Below are 25,192 nucleotides of genomic sequence, written 5' to 3'. Positions count from 1 at the left end.
GAAGACCATCACGGAGTCTAGCCCAAATCCCAATTGCCCCGAAGCACTGTCTTGTCATGTGACGCGTTCAGTGTTACAGAGCAGGTAGATAAAGACCGAGGGAATCAAACCCTGTACCCCAAGAATATTTTGTAACAGCTCATAACTGTAATCCTCTTCACCAGCTGCCTGACTTAGGACTCAAACCTGGTTCCCTATTAAAATGTTGGCACTCAAAATGCCAACTGCTGACATGTCAAAACAAATAAAAAAAGAGTGAAAACACAGGAGAAGAGTGAATCTTGATGATTCCCTTCTCCTTAAAACTTTGCAGGGGTCAAGCCCGCTGCACACCCCATGCGGGTAGCAAGACCCCCACACCTCTGAACTGATATATATACACTAACTCCGAGATTAACATACCTTGAAGAAAAGGGAATATTCTGAGAAACTGCATTTCAGACTTAGTAAATGTAAGTCTGTTCTTTCAGCCATTCAGTCTCCATATTTCAAGACAGTCTAGTAGGTCCTAACATTTCAAATGATTATCCTCAAACCTACAATATTTGGACCTAGAGTCAGATGCCTTAACCATTAGGTCACATGGCCAGCTCTAAGAACCTATGAGCCTATCATTAATACACTTAACAGCACATAAGCCATTAGAAAAGTGATACGAACTGTAGAAATAATTCAATCAAAAGTAGTAGCTTCAAATTCATTTAAAAATAATAGAAATGCAGAAGAATTAGAGAGCCCACTCAAAACTGATTTAAACAACAAAACACAACAAAGAATCCACTTGAAGAAGTGCAACGAGATGAACACCTTGAATTAAGGCTCTGTGATGTTGGATGCTCTAAACTGATATCATCAGTAATGCTGAATGTTCTAACGTCAGTATTTTATGACATTGCAAAATAGACGTTCAGTGAAGCTTAGACATGTAACCTCATGTTTTATGACAGTAGCACATACAAGCTCAGTAAGGGTCTATATTATGATATTGCACGCTCCGAAGAGCGAATGACACGTAATTGACCCCATGTAAGTAAAAGGTTACAACGTCGAAACCTCAGAACAGCAAATTTTTTCCAAGGGAAAAAAAATCGCTTTTCCAAAACAAAAAAAAAAAAAAAACTGTAAAATATTACATAATGTGGGAGGCTGTGCCTCCCACACCCCCCTACTTAAATATACCAACTCCAAGATCGCACTATAGTGCCGAAAAGGCAAAGTAGCAAAAGCGGCCAAACAAATTCTTTCCCAGGGAAAGAATTTACTGATAAGCCGCTTCGCTATTTTGCCTTTTCACGCTTTTCAGTTCATCAAAGATGCATTCGACAACCTGCATCTGCGACAGCATAATAGGGAGCAGCTCAGTAATGCTTGCTTTTTAAAACTCATTGTGTTTTGACTTTACTAGAAATGTTTCCTCATGGTCAGTTTCAACCTTTTTCTGTTATAACATCACTAGACACATGTTTTGAGTTGCCATGTGTTATCACCCTGTTTTACCTGATACATCACATCCACATAAAACAAAGTTTATCCCTGTCCATTTTCAAGTGCAGCTTAGATCTATGAATGGGAAACAGAAAGTTTTACCCCAGGACTGCCTCCTGTGCTATTAATGGACAGAGGCAGTTCCTAAATGCTTTATCCCATGCATGGGTCTCCTCAAATTATCTATAGTATGATCCAAATTATTCTCATTAGAGGTAATATATAATTATCGACCATGGGATGGTTAAGGCGAGTCTATAACCAAATTGGATAGGTTATTTTGAGCAAAAAAAGGAAATTGTCTAGGCTTAAAATGGCCCATAAGGACAACTAGCCTACTACTTACCTATGAACCTATCAACATGATCAGTAAAAGTGGTTGATCTGATTGTGTCATGACATTGACTGACACATATTCACTGATGGTGAGCATTCTGTCCTCACTGTTTCATAATGTCACTTGACATGTGATCAGTGTTGTTTGGTTTTCTAATGTCATTGTGTTTTAGAAAAATGTTCAGTGATGCTAAGGGTCTTACCTGAACTGTGTTATGAAATTGGCAGACACATATTCGATGATGCTGAGTGTTGTAATGGCATTGTTTTATAACATTACCAGACACATGCTCAGGAGTGCCAGAGATCTAACCTAATTGTGCTATGATATTACTATCGCATTGAGTGACGCTAATTGTTTTAACATCACAATATTATGACTTCATTAGACACATGTTCCGAATGATGTGTTCTAACCTCATTGTACATTGTGTTATGACATTACCAGACACATACAGTTTTACCCAGTGTTCTAACCCATTTATGTTTTGACATCAAATGTTCATTGATGGAAATTGTTTCAAAGTCATTATGTTATGTCATAATCAAACACATTCAGTGATGTTGAAAGTTGTTACCTCATTGTTTTGTAACATTATCAAACACATGTTCAGGAACGCGGAGTACTATAACAGCATTGTACATTATGTTATGACATTACCAGACAAATGTAATTTTACTGGGTGCTCTAACCTCTGTGTGTCATGATATCAAATATTCATGGATGGACAGTGCACTAACATCATTGTGTTATGACATCACCAAACATGTTCAGTGATACTTAGTGTTGTTACTTCATTGTATTATGACATTACAAAACACGTTCATTAATGTTTAATACTGTAAACTCATTAAGGTATGATTTCACACGTTCATTAATTCAGCATGTTTTATTGTCATTGCATTGTGAAAACCAGACACATTCAGTGATGCTGAGTGTTGTTACCTAATTGCTTTATGGCATTCATAGGAATATTTTCAGTGATGCTGGATTTTCTAATTGCATCCTGTAATGGCATTATCTAACACTCATTAGGTGATGATGAGTGTGCTAAATTCTTAGTGTTATTACATCATCACACATTCTATGATGTCAGATATTCTAACCCAATCATTTATTGATTTTTACCTGTCATTTGTTCAGTGCTGGGGATTCTAACCTTCTTGTGTTATGGTATTGCCAGACATATTATCTGTGATTCTGGGTATTCTAACAGCATTTTGTTTTGATATTGCCAGACATGTTTACTAATGCTGAGTGTTATAACCGCATTGTGATATAACATTACTAGGCACATGCGCAGTGATGCGGGGTGTGCTAACCTTATTGTGTTGTGATATATTCAGACACGTGTTTAATGATGCTGGGTGTGCTAACCTTGTTGTGTTATTATATCATCAAACATGTATTTAGTGATGCTTAGAGTTCTAACATGATTGCCGCATGACATTGTCTAATATGTGATCATGATGCTGGATGTTCCAACCTCATATGGTTGTTACAAGACATACATTCATTGATGTTGAGTTCTGTAACTTCATTATTGTATGACATTAGCTGAAATACTGAATGATGCTGAGTGCTTTAACTCCGTTTGTTTATCACATTGTTAGATGTATGTTCAGTATTCCTTAGCACTCAAACCTCAGCATTGCATTATGAGACAGACATTCAATGTGCTATACCACCTCAAGACCTGTTCAGTAATGCTGATTGTTATAAACTCATTGTGCTGTGATATAATAAGATGTGTTTAATAATGCTGGGTGCGCTAATTTTATTGTTTTCTTGTATTTCCAGACACATTTCACAATCATAAGTTTATGTGATCAAAGGAAATTCAAGGCAACTGAGTCTTGTGACCAGTTACATCTTGACAGTGCCCACCCTTAAATCATATCCCCTCTCTCTAGAAGGGCTAGGTTGGTCAACCACTGGGTGAATTTCGTAATATTTATGCAATTATTCACATCCCATTTCAAGGAAGATAGCTATCACACTGTTTAATTTGCAGCAGGAATCATTCCAGGGGTTGGGGAGGTACTGTGTGATGAACCTATCTCTCTGCCATGCTTTATATACCTACTGGTGAAGCTTTAGATATGTGGTTGTGGTTTTAGTGGGACTGTTTGATATGTGGAGATACAAGAGATCCTAGTCCACTTGATCCCTAATAAAACAGAATGCAAGACACAGATCTCCCTTCAGGAGTCTGAAAGACACTGAATAAAGGGGCAGTGCTTCCAGATTTTCTGGTAACTTAGAGTTTTTAGACCATTAATCTTCTTCAGAACCTCAGGGATCTTTATAGTTGTTTGATGCATCTTGTAAGGTGCATCCCAAGAAAGAACTGTATTATATAATCAATGTGGGATATAAGGTGACAATGACGTGTTTAGAACTGGATAATATTCCCTTCACAATTAGATGCACTAAGTAGAAAGAATACCTGACTTTTGTTACCTGATGACCAAAGAAGAGGAAATACAACATTTGAAATCCTTGAATTCTGAGATATTGGTTTAGAAAGTTTAGTGATTTTGAATGTGAAAGTCACTAGTGTATAAGCTTATATTATGCCCTGTAGTGGGTTTGTTTACAAACCTGAGTGTCCTAACCCCATTCTATGATTATGTCATCTGACACATTTGGTGATACTGTGGGTTTTAACCTTTGTCTGCGAGTTCTAACCTTTTTGTACTATAAAATTATTGGGCACATTTTGAGTGATGATGAGTGTTCTAACAATATAGGTCATTCCCAGACATGTTCCATGATTGTAAATGTTACAAACTCATTGAGTTATGACATTACAATCCACATATAAATTGATGTAAATGTTTCTAATCTGTTTGTGTTGTATGCTCCAATATAGTATTATAAGACGTGTTCAGTGATGATTAGAATTCTAACCTAATTTTATTATGGCATCATCAGACATATGCTCAGTGATACTGAGAGTTCTAATCTCATTGTCATATGACATCATCAGACACATATTCATTGATGCAAGGTGTTCTAACCTCATTGTCTTATGATTTTACCAAGAACGTGTTGAGTGATGTTAAGTGTTGTAACTTCATTGTGTTATGATATTGCTAGGCACATGCTTAGTGAAGCCTGGTATTCTAACCTAATTTTGTTATATTAACTGGCATGTTCATTTATGTTGTGTGTTCAAACATAATAGTGTTTTGACACCAGCAAACACAATCAGAGATGCTGGGTGCTCTAACCTTAGTGCAGTATGACAGTTACTTACCACATGTTCTGAGATGCTAAGTGAACTAACCTTATTGTTTTGTTACATTACCCAGAACACATTCCATAATACTGTGTGTGCTAACATCCTTGTGTTATGACACCAGTACGCACGTGTTCAGTCATTGCTGTTCCAACCACACTGTGTTATGACATTACAAGATATGCGCAAATAATGCTGAATATTCTAAACACATTCAGTTTTGAATTTATACAATGCATTAAATGTACATTGATACAGAGTATTTTAACATCATTGTGTTAGACATTACTAGACATGTGTTCGATGACAGGGAGTGAGCAAACCCCCGAAATTACAAAAAAACTCTGAAAAAATGGCAGAACAGTGAACATCAAACGTCTTTTCTTCTTTAAAGTTGTTTTTTGCATAAAGACAAGATCTCCTAACTTTCTCAATGCTAGGGGACAAGGCCACCAAATCCCCAGACATGCATATACCAACCAAGGGTTTATATTACCCTATTGAAAAACGTCTTCATCGAATACCTCTTCACCGACCAGTAAACAGTGAACACTCAAATCTCCAAACAGCCACTTTATTGAATTTTTTCCAGGGGAAAAATTGCTTGGCCAATGAAACACCAAACAAACTTTCAAACCCTACAAAGTGGGGGACTTCACCCCCCAACTAAATATACCAACTCTGAGATCGCACTACAGTGGGGAAAAAGATCAAATTCCAATGATGGCCAAGCATTTTTTCCCCTGGGAAAAAAATTTGCTGAAGTGGTCGTCTGGAGATTTGGGAGTTCACTGTTTATTGGTCAATGAAGAAGCGTTCAATGAAGACATTTTTCGATAAGATAATATAGACCCACCCACCGAGACATCAACAGATTTCACAGAGAATGACATAATATTCTGAGGAATGGGAAACTCTGACTTAATACAGTATGTGTAAGACTGCATTTCCAGTCTCTCAGTCTTGCTGTTCCAGGACTCGCACTAACCGGTCTCAGAACTTCATATGGTTACCTTTCTATCCTCACTGTGGTATAACATTAGCAGAAAAATGGATATTCAAACTTCACTGTTTTTGATATTACCAGACACTTGTTCAGTGATGCTGGGTGTTCTAACATGATTATGTTATGACAATACCAGACTCATTCAAATTATGTTGAGTTTTCTAACCTTAGTGTTTTACACATCAGCAGACATGTTTATTGGCCCTGAGTGTTACAACATCACTGTTTTATGACTTTAACAGATGCATATTCATTAATGTTGTGTGCTTCAGCCATATTTTGTTATGATGTTACTAGACATGTTCACTAATGTTAGGTGTTCTAATCTCATTTTATTATGACATTACATGGCATGTTCATTGAAGACAAATGTTCTAACCTCAGTGCATTACAACATTACTGTTTTTAATAGCTTGAATTGTTTATTGCACTTGCTTGTTTAAGTTTTGCTTAAAAGTTAAACAACAGGCTAATACACTCAAGTGTACTAGCTTTTGATAGCATTTAGTCGAAAAACACAGCATTTATTGTATTTTCTGCCTTTCTGAAAAATCTTGATAAAACAAAAAAATCTACTCTTGTTTTCCATACTTTTCTAATAGTTTGTTCCAGTGATCAGATTTTGCTGATCCCTGGGCTTTGTCTTGGTTCCTGTTTTCTCCATTTTCCTTGTTTGGTCAAGGGGTAGTTTCTTTACTCACTAGTGGGAGTAGGGAGTACTGAGCTGCCTGTTTGTCCTCAGAGGAGTGGTTTAAAGCAGTAACGTGTAGTTTATTGGCCATTTTGGGTCATTTCCTGTCTTTTCCAGCCCCTGCTATAAAGCACGCTTTCGAGCGGAGCTGCCACTGTTGCACACTAGGGCAGCGCCGGTTAAGCAGGTTTAAACTATTCGGGCTACCTAAAGTCCACTCTTCAAATTTTCCCTTAAAACTACCTTCCTCGAACTATACTACTGATCAAATCAGCGCATCCTATAACTAAAAAGATCATCTCTACTTGACTCCAAGTAGACCATTCTCTATCTGTTAAACCTAGCACTTGCTCCTACAGTACTTATTACCTTGATACGGCACTCTTGTCATAGATAGTACCCCTAAAAGGCAACCGCCCATTTCTCGGTCACCCACGTCCCGGATTCTTTTTAAAGTTTTTGTCTATCCTTCTAGCATGTCGAGGGATCAGTTGCTAGTGTCCTCTCCTGCTCAGCTGGTGAACCTGGGAATATTGAGGCAATGCTACAATTGCCTCATGTACACAGACAACCCTCTCCTCCTCCCACAAAACACAAATACATGCGAGAGATGCAACTATACGGCCAAACTGGAGGCTGAGCTCTCTCAACATAGGACTGGCAAGACCAGTCAGGAGGAGAAGGTTACCACACACACTATAGACCCAGTCTCACATAGTACCATTACAACCTCAAATCATACACATAAACACACAAAAGGCTCTGATCAAAAATCTACCAAAACAGCAGAGGCCACCAAAGCAGACACCCAAACAACCACCACCTCAGAACACAACACCTGCAACACATAGACCTCACAGTCAGAGTGTCAAACAGTCACAGCCCTTAAGGCCAAACACAATGCCAGACACACTAGTCATTGGTGACTCCATAGTCAGACACACTGACGCCCCGCTCACCAGACTGAGTAAGGAGAAGGTCACAGTAAGCTGCCTGTCGGGCGCTAGAATCCGCCACATAACGCAAGCTCTCAGGTCTCTCAACAGCAGGTACAAATATGACTCGGTCATTGTCCACGCTGGTGTAAACGACCTGAGACGTACCTCCTTGGACTACATGAAAAGAGACATTGAGGAGCTCTCTGATTATGTAGCCCAGGCAGGTATGACCCTGACCTTGAGCAGTATCCTACCTTCACCAAGAATGATGCCACAATACAGAGATAAGATGATCAGCTTTAACAATTGGCTTAAACACTGGTGTCATTCAAAAGGGATCCAGTGTCTGTCTGCCTGGGATGACATGCTGGACAAGCCACGCTGCTTCGCAAGGGACGGCTTGTACCTGTCACCCCTGGGATTCCGGATATTGGCAAAGGCTCTTGCCACCCCCATAGTGCCTTTTTTAGGCAAGGCTCAAATTCTAAACCTACCACCCTAGAACACAAACTAAGGGTAATGCTGCTCAATGCCAGAAGTCTAAATCTCAAAATGCACGCACTCGAGGCGCTTCTCAGTATGGAGAACATCGATGTCTGTGCTGTGACAGAAACCTGGTTCAAGGCTCCTGAGAGCACCCGAGCTGTCAGGTTTTACCTCATATCATGCGTTCCGGCCCAAAAATCCGGACAATACCAAGAAAGGGGGGGTATCCATATTCATCAAGGACACCCACACCTCAAGACTGGTGGCAACGCACGATGCATCGGAGACCATCCAGGTGCAATTAACCATAGGCAAGACTGCTCTGCAAATTGTAGCATGTTACAGGCCACCCTCACAAACTCAGGAACCTCACATGGCCTTCCTGAAAACACTAGAGGGATAAATGTATCACCAAACACCATCATACTAGGTGACTTCAATTACCCTAATATAGACTGGGAACACTACTCAAGCCCAAACACCCTAGCCCAAAAGTTCCTGGAATTCATAAACTCAAATGCCATGGAACAACTAGTCACCATCCCCACAAGAGGAGATAACATACTTGATCTCATCATCACGAACATGGGAGCACAATGTTCAACACCAGAAGTACACCCCTCACTGGTGAGATCAGATCACAAACTAATCTCGCTGGAGGTCCTCATCCCACCCCCACCTGAAATAAAAAAGACCACAGTAAAGAACTTCTCAAAAGCCGACTTCACACTTCTAAAGACTAGTGTGGTCTCCTTTAAGGCCCCCGAGCTGGCGGAAAACAGTACTCAAGCCGCTGAATCATTTACAAATGCCTTCTACCAGCACCTGCAGGACTGCATGGATAAGGCAATCCCAAGCAAAACAAAGACTCTTTGTACCAAAGGCAAGCGTCCAGTCTGGTGGACCCCAGCCATAAACAAACTCTACAACAAAAGGAGGAAGCTACTACAAGATAGAGCAAAATCCTTAAAAGGTAAGACACCCTTGATCACTATAAGTAAAAACTAAGAGCCCTCATAAAATCATCCAAAGCAAATTTCGAGAGAAAATAGCTAAAGACTCAAAAGACAATCATAAGGCCTTCTTTAGCTATGTTAGAAACCTGGGAGGAAACTCCCAGATATGCTCAGAACTAGTTCAAAATGATGTGAAGATTACTGATCCTACAGACATTGCCAACATACTGGCTGACAGGTTCAGTGCAAACTTCTCCCCTCCCACAAAAGTAGAGATATCTATACCAAACGATTGCAGCCCCCCAAACATCTCCAGCGCCCAAGTGAGAACTGCTCACTCCAAAGCAAAAAACACAGCATCCATGGGACCTGATGGTGTCCCCGGCTGTGTGCTCCACGAACTCAATGAGGAATTAAACCCACAGCTAGGGCAGCTGTTTAATCAAAGTCTTACCTCTGGATACGTACCCAAGGAGTGGCGCACTGCAACTGTGGTCCCACTTCACAAAGGCGGTGCCTCCACCGACCCTGGAAATTACCGGCCCATTAGCTTGACAAGCCTTATCTGCAAAGCCATGGAGAGGATCATAATGGACCTCATAAATAAAGACATTGGGAATTTGCAGACTTTGGATCCAACCCAGTTTGGCTTTGTCAAAGGAAGAGCATGCCTTTTAAACTTGGTTGACTTCTTCGAAACAGTCACCAAAGCCATTGATGAGGGAAAGGCAGTCCATACAGCCTACCTCGATCTGGCTAAGGCCTTCGATACAATACCCCACTCGGGTATCATTGAAAAACTCATCAGCTTAAATGTTAACCCATACATCACAAGATGGGTTGCAAACTGGCTGAGTGACAGAACCCACAGAGTCAGAGTTGCTGGCGCCATGTCAGACTCAAAGCCTGTCACAAGTGGTGTCCCACAGGGCTCAGTCCTGGGCCCACTCTTGTTTGGCATCTACTTTTCTGAAGTACAAGCAAACACAGAAGGGTTATGGCTGACAAAGTTTGCAGATGACTGCAAACTGGGCGCCATAGTAGAAAACACATCTGACACAGATATCCTTCAGAAGGGTCTCACAGAAACAGATAACTGGTGCCAGAGCCACGGCCTAAAGTTAAATGCCAAAAAATGCATAGTCATACCCTTCGGGAAAAACAAGGTTACCCCTAGCTACCAAATAGGTGGCAATCCACTGAGCACAGAAGAAGTTATCAGGGACCTGGGGACCCAGGTTGATAGTAGTCTGTCATTTGACACCCATGTAGCTAAAGTAGTTAGGAAGACCTTCTACATTGCCCACCTTATCATGAAGGGATTCTCATCTAGATCAAGGGAGGTCATAGTCTCCCTTTACTCATCACTCATCAGACCAATGATTGAGTACAATGCCCCATTCGAATGTATCTGACCCGACACTTGCAGCAGCTGGAGAGGCCACAAAAGTTCCTCACCAAAAGGATAAAGGGTCTCAAAATCTGTCCTATGCTGCCCGACTGAAAGAACTCCAGCTCTATTCAGTCGCCACCGCTTGCTCAGAGGTGACCTTTGCCTAACATACAAGGCCATGTCAAACCCAGATTTGATGAATATGCTTCACCTCAAAAAATCTAGATCCATCAGAGCCACAAGGGCGGGAGACTTAAACCTCGACACGGCTATTAATAGGACGTGCTGGAGGGATAGATTCATCACCCAAAGACTCCCTATGCTGTGGAACAAAATCCCGGTACATGTGAGGCAGAGCACCTCGCTGGCCTTGTTCAAGAGAAATCTTGACCAATGGATGGGAGATCGCAGATATACCCCAGGGATTACCTCAGTGTCACTGCTCGACAGAGGCACAGCAAAATAACGGGTATAGTTCCCCATACTTAAGGGGTGGCGTAAGCCACAAAATGATGGGCTAGGCTTGCAAATGCCCTCGGGCAGATAGCCTAGTATGAACCTATGAACCTATGAACCTATTACCACAAAACTGTTCAGTGATGTTAGGTGCTGTAACCTCCTTATGTTTTAGGTTCATAGGTTTACAGTAAGCACTAGACAGTCACTCTGCAGACCATTACAAGCTTTGCCAAAACAGTATATGCAAAGGTTCTCTCCAGCTTCAAGGAGGGTAATGGAAGACAAACCGTGGAAGAATTATCCCACACCAGTCATGTATTCTTTTATGCTGAATTTTCAAACCTCATTATATTATGACACCAGTGGATACATGTCCAGAGATGGTTAATTTTCTAACCTCATTGTATTATGATATTACCAGACAAATTTTCAGTAATGCTTGCTATTCAAACCACAGTGCTTTATAACATCAACCAATATGTGCTTAGTAATGCTGAGTCTTTTAACCTCAATGTTTTATGAAATTACTAGACACATGTTCAGTGATGTTGTATTATGACATTGTAGAAAAAAGGCATAGCCATGGGATCGGCCTGTGGTTCATTATATGCAAATGTTATTATGTTACAATGGAAAAAAAACGCTTTGTACTTAATAGTAAATAAAAGTATTACTGGCATTTATATACAAGGTACCTTGATGATTCGTGTTTAGTCTGGAAGAGAAACCAGGCTGTGATAGCAGAATTTATTCAATATTTGAATAACACAACAGAGTTTTTGCAATTTACATATGAAATAGGGCCAGATTGTATTAATTATCTTGACATTTTGTTAGTTAAAGACTACGAAAAATGTATGTATACCTCTGCATTTATAGAAAGGTTACATATTCAAACAATTTTCTTCACTACTCCAGCAAGCATCCTCTTCACCAAAAGAAAGCAGTGGTGAAGGGGCAATTTGTACACATGGCAAGAATGGTTACCTTGTTTGAAGACTTTTTGGCTGAATGTGACAACATTATGGATATGTTCTTGAGAAGAGGCTACTCAGGGGGCTTTCTTGATAATATACTACAATAAGTGATAAATAAATAACTCAAGAGGCCCAGTTTTTGGAAGAAACACAATGATAACAAAAAAACAACTTCCAAGAAGAAGCCCTTAACAAGAAAATGCAGACATTGTTCTCAGTACCATTACATAAATGTGAATTGTGAGGGTCAAGTTGTACCTAAAATAAAATTTTCTGACACCAGGAGACCATACAATTGTCTGCCCCAAAGTGTAGTTTACTTAGTAAGTTGGAAAGTTAAGTTGGAAAGACCAACAAGACCCTAAACGGGCATATTTATCAGCACCTATATTGCATACAGTGGAAGGATCTGAAAAATGCACTGGCAAAACACTCAACCACTTGTGAACAGTCTAGCTGTTTTACTTTTTTGATACTTAAATAGATTCCGGTAAACCCATACAATGGCGAGAATAAACTTATACACAGGAAGATGCATTGGCAGTTAAAATTGGACGTTGCAAATCACCATGGTTTGAATGATACGATTTCAATTGCCAGCGAGTTGAAGAAAACAGCATTGTTTATGTGACAACATGGCAGTGTTCTCTTGTTAACACTGTAGCTTGATATATTGTTCATTTAACAAAATAATTTTATTGTGGGTTGTGTTTTGCATTGCCTGTTGCAGGTGGTGTGCATCTTTAGGGCAATAATGATATGACTTTAATATTTTAAACAACACTGAACAGTATTCACTGCTCTGGGTAGAGAAGAAGAATTGTGATTGGCCAATTTTGGGATTGTGTTTCTTTTCCTTCACATTTTTGACTGCGACTACTAGAGGTTTCATTCATGGTTCTGATTAAGTCTTTTGTTAAAGATGAAAGCACTTAACCTGAATGCAATTTTTTTTTGTTTTGTAAGCATTCTATTAAAAGCATTTTTTAACAAGCTGTTGCTATGGGGCTTCTTCTTGGAAGTTATTTTTTTTTCTACTACAAGAAGCGATACAGAAAAGAAGAACTTTGCATCCCCCCAATTCTTTCTGAAGATAACCAGGGTGAGAATGCGGTCTGTGATTCCAGTATGGACACAGTTACACCTGTGAAGTTAACATATGCTACCAGCTGATTACTTATTTTTCTAATGATAGTAGTGCTATAAGAGCTATACTTAACAAGAACTGGGCTGTATTGAATGAACATGCTAGGAGTAACAAAACATTGGGAGATCAACCAAGTATAGTTTTTAGAAAAGGTACCTCAATAAAATCCTTTTTAGAGTGAAGTATTAAAATGCCTGCCCCTATGCAAACAAAGGGCATGTCTAAATCAGAATCACATTTATTGGCCAAGTATGCACACATACAAGGAATTTGACTCCAGTTTCATTAACTCTCCAAGTATGAATTGCATAAATGACATACATACAATTATTAAGAACAAGACAAACTACATACATGCAACTATTAAGAACAAGACAAAAAAGTAAATATACATATACATATAAGGTGCAAAGTGCAACTCAGTGCAAGAAATATGGAAATAAACTCTGAAAGAAACAAATATTAACAATATGTAAACAATACTGCAGAATCCTTGGAGGCTTGGGAAAAAATACCCCAGCCTAATAAGCTGATTTAACCATTTATGAACTTGATGGCCTGTGGAAAAAAACTGTTCTTATATCTGCTTATTTTGGTGTGTATTAATCTATAACGTCTGGCTGATGTTAATAGTTTAAAAAGATGGTGGCCTGGATGTGAAGGGTCAGTGATAATTTTCTCTGCCCTTTTAATGACTCAGGAATAGTACAGGTCCTTTAAGGAGGGCAAACTAGCACCAATGATATTTTCGGCAGACCTGACTATTTGATGTAACCTATTTTTGTCATGATTAGACAGAGCTCCAAACCACAGTGTTATGGATGAGGTGAGAACAGACTCAATGACTGCTGTACAGAACTGAATCAACAGTTCCTGTGGGAGTTTGAACTTTCTCAGCTGTCACAGAAAGTACATTCGCTGTTGTGCCTTTTTTTATGATGGACCCTACATAGGTCTCCCACTTCAAGTCCCAGGAGATTATAGATCCCAAAAACATGAAGGATTCCACAACTGACCCAGCAGTATTAAATATAAATATGGGGGATAATATTGTAGTACCATTCTTATAGTCCACTGTCATCTTTACAGATTTAAGAGGTTCAGTTCCAGATTATTCTGACTATACCAAAGGGCCAGCTGCTCAACCTCCCATCTGCATGCAGACTCATCACCCTTCCTGATGAGCCTGATGATAGTTGCATCATCTGCGTATTTAATTCATTTGACAGAGGGGTCCTTAGAGGTGCAGTCATTAGTCTGGAGGGAGAATAGCAGTGGGGAGAGCACACATCCTGGGGGGACACCTGTATTGATCATGTGATAGCTAGATGTAAATTTCCTATTTCACCTGCTGTTTCCTATTGGTTAGAAAATTGGTGCTCCATTGATAGGCAGAAGCAGGAATGGAAAGATGGGAAAGTTTGAAGTGAAGAAGTTCTGGAGTTATTGTATTAAATGCAGAGCTGAAGTCCACAAACAGAATCCTTGCATATGTCCCTGGATTGTCAAGATGTTGCAATATATAGTGCAGGCCCATATTAACTGCATCATCCACTGACCAGTTCTCTCGATAATCAAATTGAAGGGGGTCCAATGAGGGAGCTGTAATATCCTTCAAGTGAGCTAACATCAGCCTCTCAAAAGTCCTCATGACCACTGATGTCAAAGCAACAGGCCTGTAGTCATTCAGTCCTGTTACAGTGGATTTTTTGGCACTGGAATGATTGTGGCTTGTTTGAAACATAAGGGAACTTCACACAGCTCTAATGATTTATTAAAAATCATTAAATAAAAAATACATTTATTAAATGTTGTAATTGTAAAATCTGCAAAATATTACTGTTGGTGAAAGCATTATTATTAATGGGAGAAGGATATACATCCCAGGTAAATTCAACTGCCTAACAAAAGGGGTAGTTTATATTGCATTATGCTAGAGCTGTCTGTGCTTTTATGTAGGGAAAAACAGAAAGGTTTTTAAAAGACAGAGATAATGAACATTTAAATGATATAGAAATCCATAATGAAAAAATGCTCTGGATAAACATATTAATATTTACCCCAATCATGTTTTTAAATTTGTCATAGTTGAACAGCATATTGAAAGTAGCAGGGGTGGTCCCTGGGGTATATTATTGGAGAAAAAGAGCTTCCCTGGCAACTAATATTAAATGCAGGGTGTGCACCAGACATTAATGGCACAATTTCCCATATCCTGTTTGTTAAGACTTAAAGCATATTTTAGATTATGTGTTTTAAACGTTTTTAGATTTTGTATTTATTTAATGTTTATGAAGGTGATGTTTTTAAGGTTTGGATATTGTGTTTTAAGTAATTTTGTATAAAATGGTAATGTTTCTTTAAAATTTTTGGTGGACTCAGTCGCATGATTTGTTGCAAGTTTTTAAACAGTAGTCTCATTTTCTGTAGTTATCTGATGAAGTCTCTAAGTATTTGTGATGAAAGCACTTATCTGTACATTTTATTTGTGGGTCTGTGCAATAACCCTAATTTTGTGGTGTGAACCTCTTGCTCCTGACACCTTTTGGATTTATCAATTTGTATTTAATTTGTTTGGTTATTAGTTTGTTTGTTTGTTTTATGGCTACCAGAGGGCAAGATAACTCACAGCCACTTCTTGGTGATTCTACGCTGGATCATATGCAATGTTCAGTAGGGAACCTCACCCTCCTCATCCAACAACTCTCTCAGAGAATGGACAGCTTACAATTAATGGACAATGGCCATTCGACACAGAGGAATGTTCTGGATGATGTATACCCTATCTTCCAGTCGGGAAGAAGCAGGAAACGTATGGCTTTAGCTAATCCACCTGCCACTGTTAGGGTAAATGGTGGAAGGAATACAGGTGCTGGTGGTATCCATGAATGTGTTGTTCCTGACATGAAAGAATGGGTTAATAAGAAACCAAAGTTTTGTTTTATAGAATGTAGTAATGTCTTGGCTACAAACTCAGCTTTGGTGGACAAGCTTGATGAATTTAACTATAAATTTCATAAGATATGTAAGTTGCAACTAGAAAACAGTTACCTATTGGAATCCGTTAAGATGCAAAGGCTTCCAAAAGGTGTGCGTGTATGGAAGTATCCCACAGGTGTGGTTGATAATTCCCCTTTACACATTGATTTACTTAAACTTTTTGACAGACATAGCTGTAAGTTGTTTGAGCTTTTCTTCTTCTTTTGGCTTTTCCAATTTAGGGGTCGCCACAGCAGATCACCTGTCTGCTCATGATTGGCAGTGGAGTTTTACTGTGTCGAGTTGCCAGCCCGGTGCCCAACCCTCCATGGAAGGCACACACATGCACTCACTCATGCCTAGGGCCAATTTAGAGTGTCCAATCCACCTACAGAATTGTCTTTGGGATGTGGGAGGAAACCGGAGCACCCAGAGGAAACCCACGTGACCACAGGGAGGACATGCAGACTCCGCACAGAAGGCACCCCAGCCGAGGATCGAACTGGAGAAACTCTTGCTGTGAGGTGGCAATACTAACCGCTGCATCACTGCAGCCACCCAAGTTGCTTGAGCTTTTAATTAAGCATAATTCCATCATGATAGATTCATTTATGCATGAGGTGAACACCTTGGATAAAAATATAACAGAGGACACCAACTACCAGCCATATAAGATACAGTATTCACAGATTTTTTTCTTCCATTGACCATGACATTAATGTTTTGAAGGAATGCAAGTTAAAGAAACTTGAAAGAGGTAAACAAGAGTTTTTATACAATAAAGCATACCCCTCATCCCTACTTTCTCAACAATGGGGAAGGAGGGGTAACAACAACAACTTTGGTTCAGATAGGTTCCATAATTTAGAACAAGAGGTTGGCATGCATCCACACCATGATCTGGACTTCTCTGTGCCTCCTTTAGATGACTAGCTTATCTCTGCAGTGTCTTTTTCAAAGTGTCAGGAAACTCTCACTTGGGAAAGGCATCTCATGTGCAGGCTGAGATTCTAAGAGAACATTCAAAAGTCTTTTTTGACTCCATCACACAGGATTATATTCCTATGGTGTCTGCTAGATGCCTCAGTACAAAGAGCTTTTCTTCCTTAAGAAAAAATGCATTTATACTTAAATCTCTTCCAGGGGTTTTCCAGTCACATTTCAGTCACTGCCTCAGGATTCTGGGTCTCATGGCATCTATGATTCTCACAGTACATCTGAGAAGACTCCACATGAGAAAGCTACAAGGGTATCAGAAGTCTCTTTGGTCCCAGCACCAGCACCCATTATCTTTTCAGATTCCAGTTCTGGGTTTGGTGAGAAGAAAAATCACCTGGTGGAGACATCAAATATCCTTGAACCTAGGTCTCCCCTTCTCCATCCTGCTGTAAAGCCATCAGTCATCACAGATGCCTCAGACTTTGCTTGAGGAGCAGTGTAAAGGGGGATACAAGTGCAAGGTATCTGGGACAACAGAAACAAACGCAATAAACATAAAAGAGAAGCTTGCTCTTATGAAGGCACTCGACTCTGAATCATCTTTGTACCCCAGAACCTCTTCAAGTTGTTACAGACAATACCACAGTGGTGATGTTCATAAATAAGCAACAGTGAACCAGGTCTATGCAGAGCAACCATGTTACCTCAGAACCTCTTCAAGTCATCACGGACAATACCACAGTGGTGGTGTTCATAAATAATCAATGGTGAACTAGGTCTATGCAGAGCAGCCATGTTACCCCAGGACCTCTTCAAGTCATCACAGACAATACCACAGTGGTGGTGTTCATAAATAAGCAACAGTGAACTAGGTCTATGTAGAGCAGCCATGTTACCAAGGGATATAGTTTTACAGCACAGTCTCACTCTACAGGCATCTCACATTCCAGGAGAGCAAAACTGCGTGACAGAGAAGCTGAGCAGGGCAAAAGCAGACCCTCATGAAAGGAAACTAGATCAGGGGGTGTTCCAATATTTCATTCATCTGCAGGGAGTTCCTCAAGTAGACCATTTTATCTTTTTCTCTGAACAATCAGCAGGGAAAAGTCTTCTCCAGGACTACATGCAAGAAGGCCTAGAAGACGGATGCATTTTCTTTTCCTTGCACAGGATACTTCCTGTATGCTTTCTCACCCTTTCCACTGATATCCATGGTACCTCTGAAGAATCAGAAGGAATCCCTGGTATTATTATAGTGACTCCCTTCTGGCAGAGGCAACAATGGTTCTCCTTCTTTTGGAATTTGACAGGGGCAATTACCAGGAGCTTCATCACTGACTGGATCTTCTCATACAAGAACAGGGATGTTTGACACATCCCGACCCCAAATAACTGACTGCCTGGATGATAGGGCCTTAATTCCATTTAGGCCCCATTTTACTGAGGACATGCAGCAGGTATTAATGGAGGCAAGAAACCCTGCTACTAGAAAATCATATATTAACAAATGGAAAATGTTTTCTCTTTGGTGCCAACAACATAACCAGCAATGATTCAGGGCTATTGTTTCTCTGGTTTTACAACATTTATATGAGTTAAGTTCCCATGGCTTATCTTACTCCTCTATCAAGGTTCATTTGTCAGACATTTCAGCATGTCTGCTCATGGATTCCCCCCTCTTTCAAGACATTCTCATGTCAAAATGTATTTGAATCAGTTATTGCATAACAGGCCTCCAAGAAAAACAGTAGTGTGTCCTTGGGAACTTAATTTTGTTTTAGAAAAAATAACTCTTGCTCCATCTGAAAAAGCTTATCAGGCTGACTTGAAGTTCTTAACATGGAAAACAGTTTTACGGATTGCTCTGACTTCTGCAAAAAGAGTACTAGAGTGGCAGGTTCTTATGGTTGAGCAACCTTATCTCATTTTCAACAGAGACAGTTTCCTTGAGAATGAATCCTTCTTTTATGCCTAAAGTAGTATCCAAATTTACTTTAAGCAAAACTGTCCCTCTCTCTGTGTTTTTCCCTGAACCCAAAAATGAGGTAGAAAGGATACTTCATACCTTGAATGTCCACAGACGACTCAGGTACTATCTTAACAGAACAAAATTTTTCAGAGCATCCGATAAATTGTTCACTTCATGTGTAGGCTAGAAGAAGGGACAAACTGTGTTAAAGCAGACTATTTCCATAATGGTTGTCTTGGGCTATTACCCTTTGTTATTCCCACTACAGCAAAACTATTCAATGCAGGGTCAAGGGTCACGTCACTAGGTTCTTGGTGTTATTCCCACTACAGCAAAACTATTCAATGCAGGGTCAAGGGTCACGTCACTAGGTTCTTGGTGTTATTCCCACTACAGCAAAACTATTCAATGCAGGGTCAAGGTTCACATCACTAGGTTCTTGGCTTCATCTATGGCTTTTTGAAAACGTTTGTACTCTAGAAGTATTCTAGAAGCAATAACCTGGTCTTCTGTACATACTTTTACAAAGCACTGCAAGATAGATTCCTTCTCCAGGTCTAGGTGCAGGATTTGCTAAGACCATTCCCCAGGGGCTCCTGGACCCTTCCACTCCCACCTCCCAGTCATTCTAAGCTATGGTAATGTAGCCATATAGCTTAGGCTACTGCAGCAGTGATAAATAAGAAGAACATAGTACAGTTGCGTAAGTAAACTTATCATAACAGTATATGTTTGAATGATCACTGCTGCAGTAGCCAATCCCTCCCTCTTCCCCCTTGTTTTTTGTGTGTTTTTTATGCCAGGGTGTGAACATTTGATTTCTGTTGTTCCTAGCAATATCCTGGCAGAGGTTAGCATCCCTCTCTCAGTTTGTATGAAAGTTTTGAAAGGCTTTGCATCCAAACTAGTCTTTTAGTCATCTCAGCTTGAGCTGACAAACACTTTGGGCACGTGGAAGGTGACCTTAAGCTTTGGAAGCTGGCTGGTTGTTATATCCTAAGCAAGATACAACCCATATAGGTTAGGCTACTGCAGCAGGGATCATTCAAACATCTACTATTACTGGTTTGAAGATCCATTATCACTAAACATGTCTGATAAAGTCATAAAACAGTAAGCACTCAGCATCACTGATAGTGTGTCTTGTAATGTCTATAAAACAGTAAGGATAGAGCACTCAGCATCACTGATAGTATGTCTTGTAATGTCTATAAAACAGTAAGGTTAGAGCACTCAGCATCACTGATAGTGTGTCTTGTAATGTCTATAAAACAGTAAGGTTAGACCACTCAGCATCACTGATAGTGTGTCTTGTAATGTCTATAAAACAGTAAGGGTAGAGCACTCAGCATCACTGATAGTATGTCTTGTAATGTCTATAAAACAGTAAGGTTAGAGCACTCACCATTACTGATAGTGTGTCTTGTAATGTCTATAAAACAGTAAGGTTAGAGCACTCAGCATCACTGATAGTATGTTTTGTAATGTCTATAAAACAGTAAGGTTAGAGCACTCAGCATCACTGATAGTGTGTCTTGTAATGTCTATAAAACAGTAAGGTTAGAGCACTCAGCATCACTGATAGTGTATCTTGTAATGTCTATAAAACAGTAAGGTTAGAGCACTCAGCATCACTGATAGTGTGTCTTGTAATGTCTATAAAACAGTAAGGCTAGAGCACTCACCATCACTGATAGTGTGTCTTGTAATGTCTATAAAACAGTAAGGTTAGAGCACTCAGCATCACTGATAGTGTATCTTGTAATGTCTATAAAACAGTAAGGTTAGAGCACTCAGCATCACTGATAGTGTATCTTGTAATGTCTATAAAACAGTAAGGTTAGAGCACTCAGCATCACTAATAGTGTGTCTTGTAATGTCTATAAAACAGGAAGGTTACAGCACTCAGCATCACTGATAGTGTGTCTGATAATATCATAAAACAGTAAAGTTAGAGCACTCAGCATCACTGATAGTGTGTCCTGTAATGTCTATAAAAAAGTAAGGTTAGAGCACTCAGCATCACTTATAGTGCGTCTTGTAATGTCTATAAAACAGCAAGGTTAGAGCACTCAGCGTCACTGATAGTGTGTCTTGTAATCTCTATAAGACAGGAAGGCTAGGGCACTCAGCATCACTGATAGTGTGTCTTGTAACGTCTATAAAACAGGAAGGTTAGAGCACTCAGCGTCACTGATAGTGTGTCTTGTAATGTCTATAAAACAGTAAGCTTAGAGCACTCAGCATCACTAATAGTGTGTCTTGTAATCTCTATAAGACAGGAAGGTTAGGGCACTCAGCATCACTGATAGTGTGTCTTGTAACGTCTATAAAACAGTAAGGTTAGAGCACTCAGCATCGCTGATAGTGTGTCTTGTAATGTCTATAAAACAGTAAGGTTAGAGCACTCAGCATCACTGATAGTGTGTCTGATAATATCATAAAACAGTAAGGTTAGAGCACTCAGCATCCCTGATAGTGTGTCTTGTAATGTTTATAAAACAGGAAGGTTACAGCACTCAGCATCACTGATAGTGTGTCTTGTAATGTCTATAAAACAGTAAGGTTAGAGCACTCAGCATCACTGATAGTGTGTCTTGTAATGTCTATAAAACAGTAAGGTTAGAGCACTCAGCATCACTGATAGTGTGTCTTGTAATGTTTATAAAACAGGAAGGTTACAGCACTCAGCATCACTGATAGTGTGTCTTGTAATGTCTATAAAACAGTAAGGTTAGAGCACTCAGCATCACTGATAGTGTGTCTTGTAATGTCTATAAAACAGTAAGGTTAGAGCACTCAGCATCACTGATAGTGTGTCTTGTAATGTCTATAAAACAGTAAGGTTAGAGCACTCAGCATCACTGATAGTGTGTCTTGTAATGTCTATAAAACAGGAAGGTTAGAGCACTCAGCATCACTCACAGTGTGTCTGATAATATCATAAAACAGTAAGGTTAGAGCACTCAGCATCGCTGACAGTGTGTCTTGTAATGTCTTAAAATAGTAGGGTTAGAACACCCAGCATCACTGATAGTGTGTCTTGTAATATCTTAAAACATTAAGGTTAGAACACACAGCATTGCTAACCATGCATCTAGATAAGTTATGAAACATTAAGGTAAAAAAACTCCACATTGCTGAACATGTGTCTGGTAACAGAACTTGTGTTAGCATTCTGGGGTCACCCAGCAAGTAAGCTGGAACCCCTTCTGCAGAGAGGTTCAACTCCAATAACACCATGTCACTGCTACTCCACCCCCATGTGTTGTACAGAACATGCTAATCGTACTCACACCCTTAGTTGTAATGCTTTTTTGACAAAGTGACTAGACATGCACATGCAGAGGCTGTTAGTTTTATTGTGACACATCTTTGTACCATGGCATGGTAGCTAGTCCTACAGAAAGTCATTTATATAGTCAGAGCTAGTGTGTATGTACCTACATGTCCTCATAGCCTCTTAGCAGAAGTATTACAAGCCTCTGTTTCACATGAGGGAAGCCAGTCCTCCAAATGTAACCGGTCACACAAAGTCTTCACACTTAGTATGAGCACACTAACTGGATTTTCTCAGTGAATATGTCTGGTGATATCATAACACAATGTGGCTAGAATGCACAGCATACCTGGGTATGTGTTTGCTGATGTCATAATACACTGAGGTTAACACACACACACATCATCTCTGAACAGTACCTGTAACATCATAAATCTCTGATGTAAGAAGACTCAGTATCATTGAATACAGGCATGGCAATTTCATGAAACAGAATGAATTCTGAAAACCTCAGACAGACAGAATCTGGCTACTATAATAAAATTAGGTCAGAAAACTCAGCATCACTGAAGGTTCATGCATTATCATAATGCAATGAGATCAGCATTAATGAATATGTGTCTGACAATGTCATGATAGCTTCATAGGTTCATAGGTGTTTACTAAGCTAATGATCAGAAGGACCATGTTAAGCCTAGCCATGCATCCCAAATCTCTGTCAAGTTCTGATACCCCTGATAAGTGTAAGCATGGGTCTGGGAGATTAACCATTTACAGGTTGCCTGTGTCCATTAGAGACAAAGGTGCCAAACCAGGGATGAATTTCCAGTTGCCCAACCAATTCGCCAAGTTGCATTGAATTGGGTTAGGAAGTATCTCTACTTCACATGGATGGGAAGCCTGTGTATGTGTCTGGTACTATAGCACAGTGACATCAGAGCTCTTAGCAATGTGTCCAGTAATGTCGTGACATAATGACATTAGTACATTCAGCATCACTGAAGACGTATCTGTTAATGTTAAAACACAATCTGGTTAGAACACCCAGCATTACTGGACATGTGCCTGCTGGAGTCATAAATATACTTCTCAATGTCTTGGTGCAGTAATTATGGACTAAGAAAAAAATAATGCGGGGACAAATGCCTAAAATCAGGGACAGATTTTAAACATTGCTCTTACAAACTTAAAATGTTGATACAATAATAGGTTCTGCATTAGCATCCATTTTTAAAGGATGTGAAGACTGACACTCAAATGTCTGCATTATTTTGTGACTTCATCTCCCAATGATTTGCCAGAAAACCACAAATTTTATGAAGCAACACACCAAAAATATGAGGCAAAAATATGGGCATTCTGTGAAATTTTGGACAACTGAAAGATATGATTATAAAACAGCGAAATTAGTGCGCATGCACACACACACACACACACACACACACACACACACACACACACACACACACACACACACACATATATGATCACTAAACATGATGTTTCCATCCCCAGCAATACTGAACTTATGTCTGGTAGTTTCATAACAGACTGAGGTTAAAACAATCAGCATTACTAAATGGGTCTGGCGACATCATACCATAAAGAGACTAGCACAGTCAACATCACTGAACATGTGTTTGGTAATGTCATAATGCAGTGTGGTTAGAATACCCAGCAATACTGTATTTGTCTCTGGAACCATAGCACAATGAAGTGAGAATACCCAGCATTACTGTATATGTGTCTGGTACTATTGCACAATGAAGTGAGAATACCCAGCATTTCTGTATATGTATCTGGTACTGTAGCACAATGAAGTGAAAATACTCACCATTACTGTACACATATGTGTCTGGTACCATAGCGCAATAAAGTGAGAATACCCAGCATTACTGTATTTGTATCTGGTACTGTAGCACAATGAAGTGAGAATACTCACCATTACTGTACACGTATGTGTCTGGTACCATAGCGCAATGAAGTGGGAATACCCAGCATTACCGTATATGTGTCTGGTACTATAGCACAAGGAAGTGAGAATACCCAGCATTACTGTATACATGTCTGGTACTGTAGCACAATGAAGTTAGAATACTCAACATTATTGTATATGTGTCTGGTACTGTAGCACAAGAAAGTGAGAATATCCAGCATCACTAAATTTATCTGGTAATGATATAACATAATAATGAGGTTAGAACATACAGTATTACTGAATATGTGTCTGGCAAGGTCATAACACACATTTAGAAGACTCAGAATAACTGAACATGTGTTGCATGATATCATAACACAATCAATTTACAAAATCTAGCATAACCGAGGACGTCTGTAATGCCATAGCAAATCAAATTTAGATAACCCATTATTGCTGAATTTATAATGTCAGAAAACAAGGCAGTAAAAACACTTAGCATCACTAAACATTTTTGGATGATATCATAACATTGTGCGGTTAGAGCACTCAGCTTCACAACTCATTAAGATTAGGGCATCCAACATCACTGAACAAGAGCCACAACCTTTAAAAGAGCTGGATTGTGGTCAAATGGGGCCCTAGGCAGAGTATGCGGTAATGTAACAGCCCCCCCCACCCGCAGCCTTTCCAGTGTTCCATTACTTAGCTGTCTCTCCTCAATTACCATGAACACTATTCATACCTTTCAGTGTCATACTACTTTCATCTTTACTTTTACAAGGAGATTTAATTTAAAACTTTATTTCAAATATTGTAGAACAAACACTGATAGTCATTTACTAAACAAAACAAAACAGTTTCATATTAAAAACATACTTCTCATGAACAGCAGTAAACTTCTCTTCCATTATGGAATAGGCTTCCCATACATGTCAAACAGAGCACCTCACTGGCCCTCATTCAAGAGAAATCTTGATGAGTAGAT

Source organism: Protopterus annectens, chromosome 7.part0 (genome assembly GCF_019279795.1).
Source record: "Protopterus annectens isolate FY-2018-M chromosome 7.part0, PAN1.0, whole genome shotgun sequence".
NCBI lineage: Eukaryota > Metazoa > Chordata > Ceratodontiformes > Protopteridae > Protopterus > Protopterus annectens.
Note: the sequence above shows the minus strand (reverse complement) of the source record.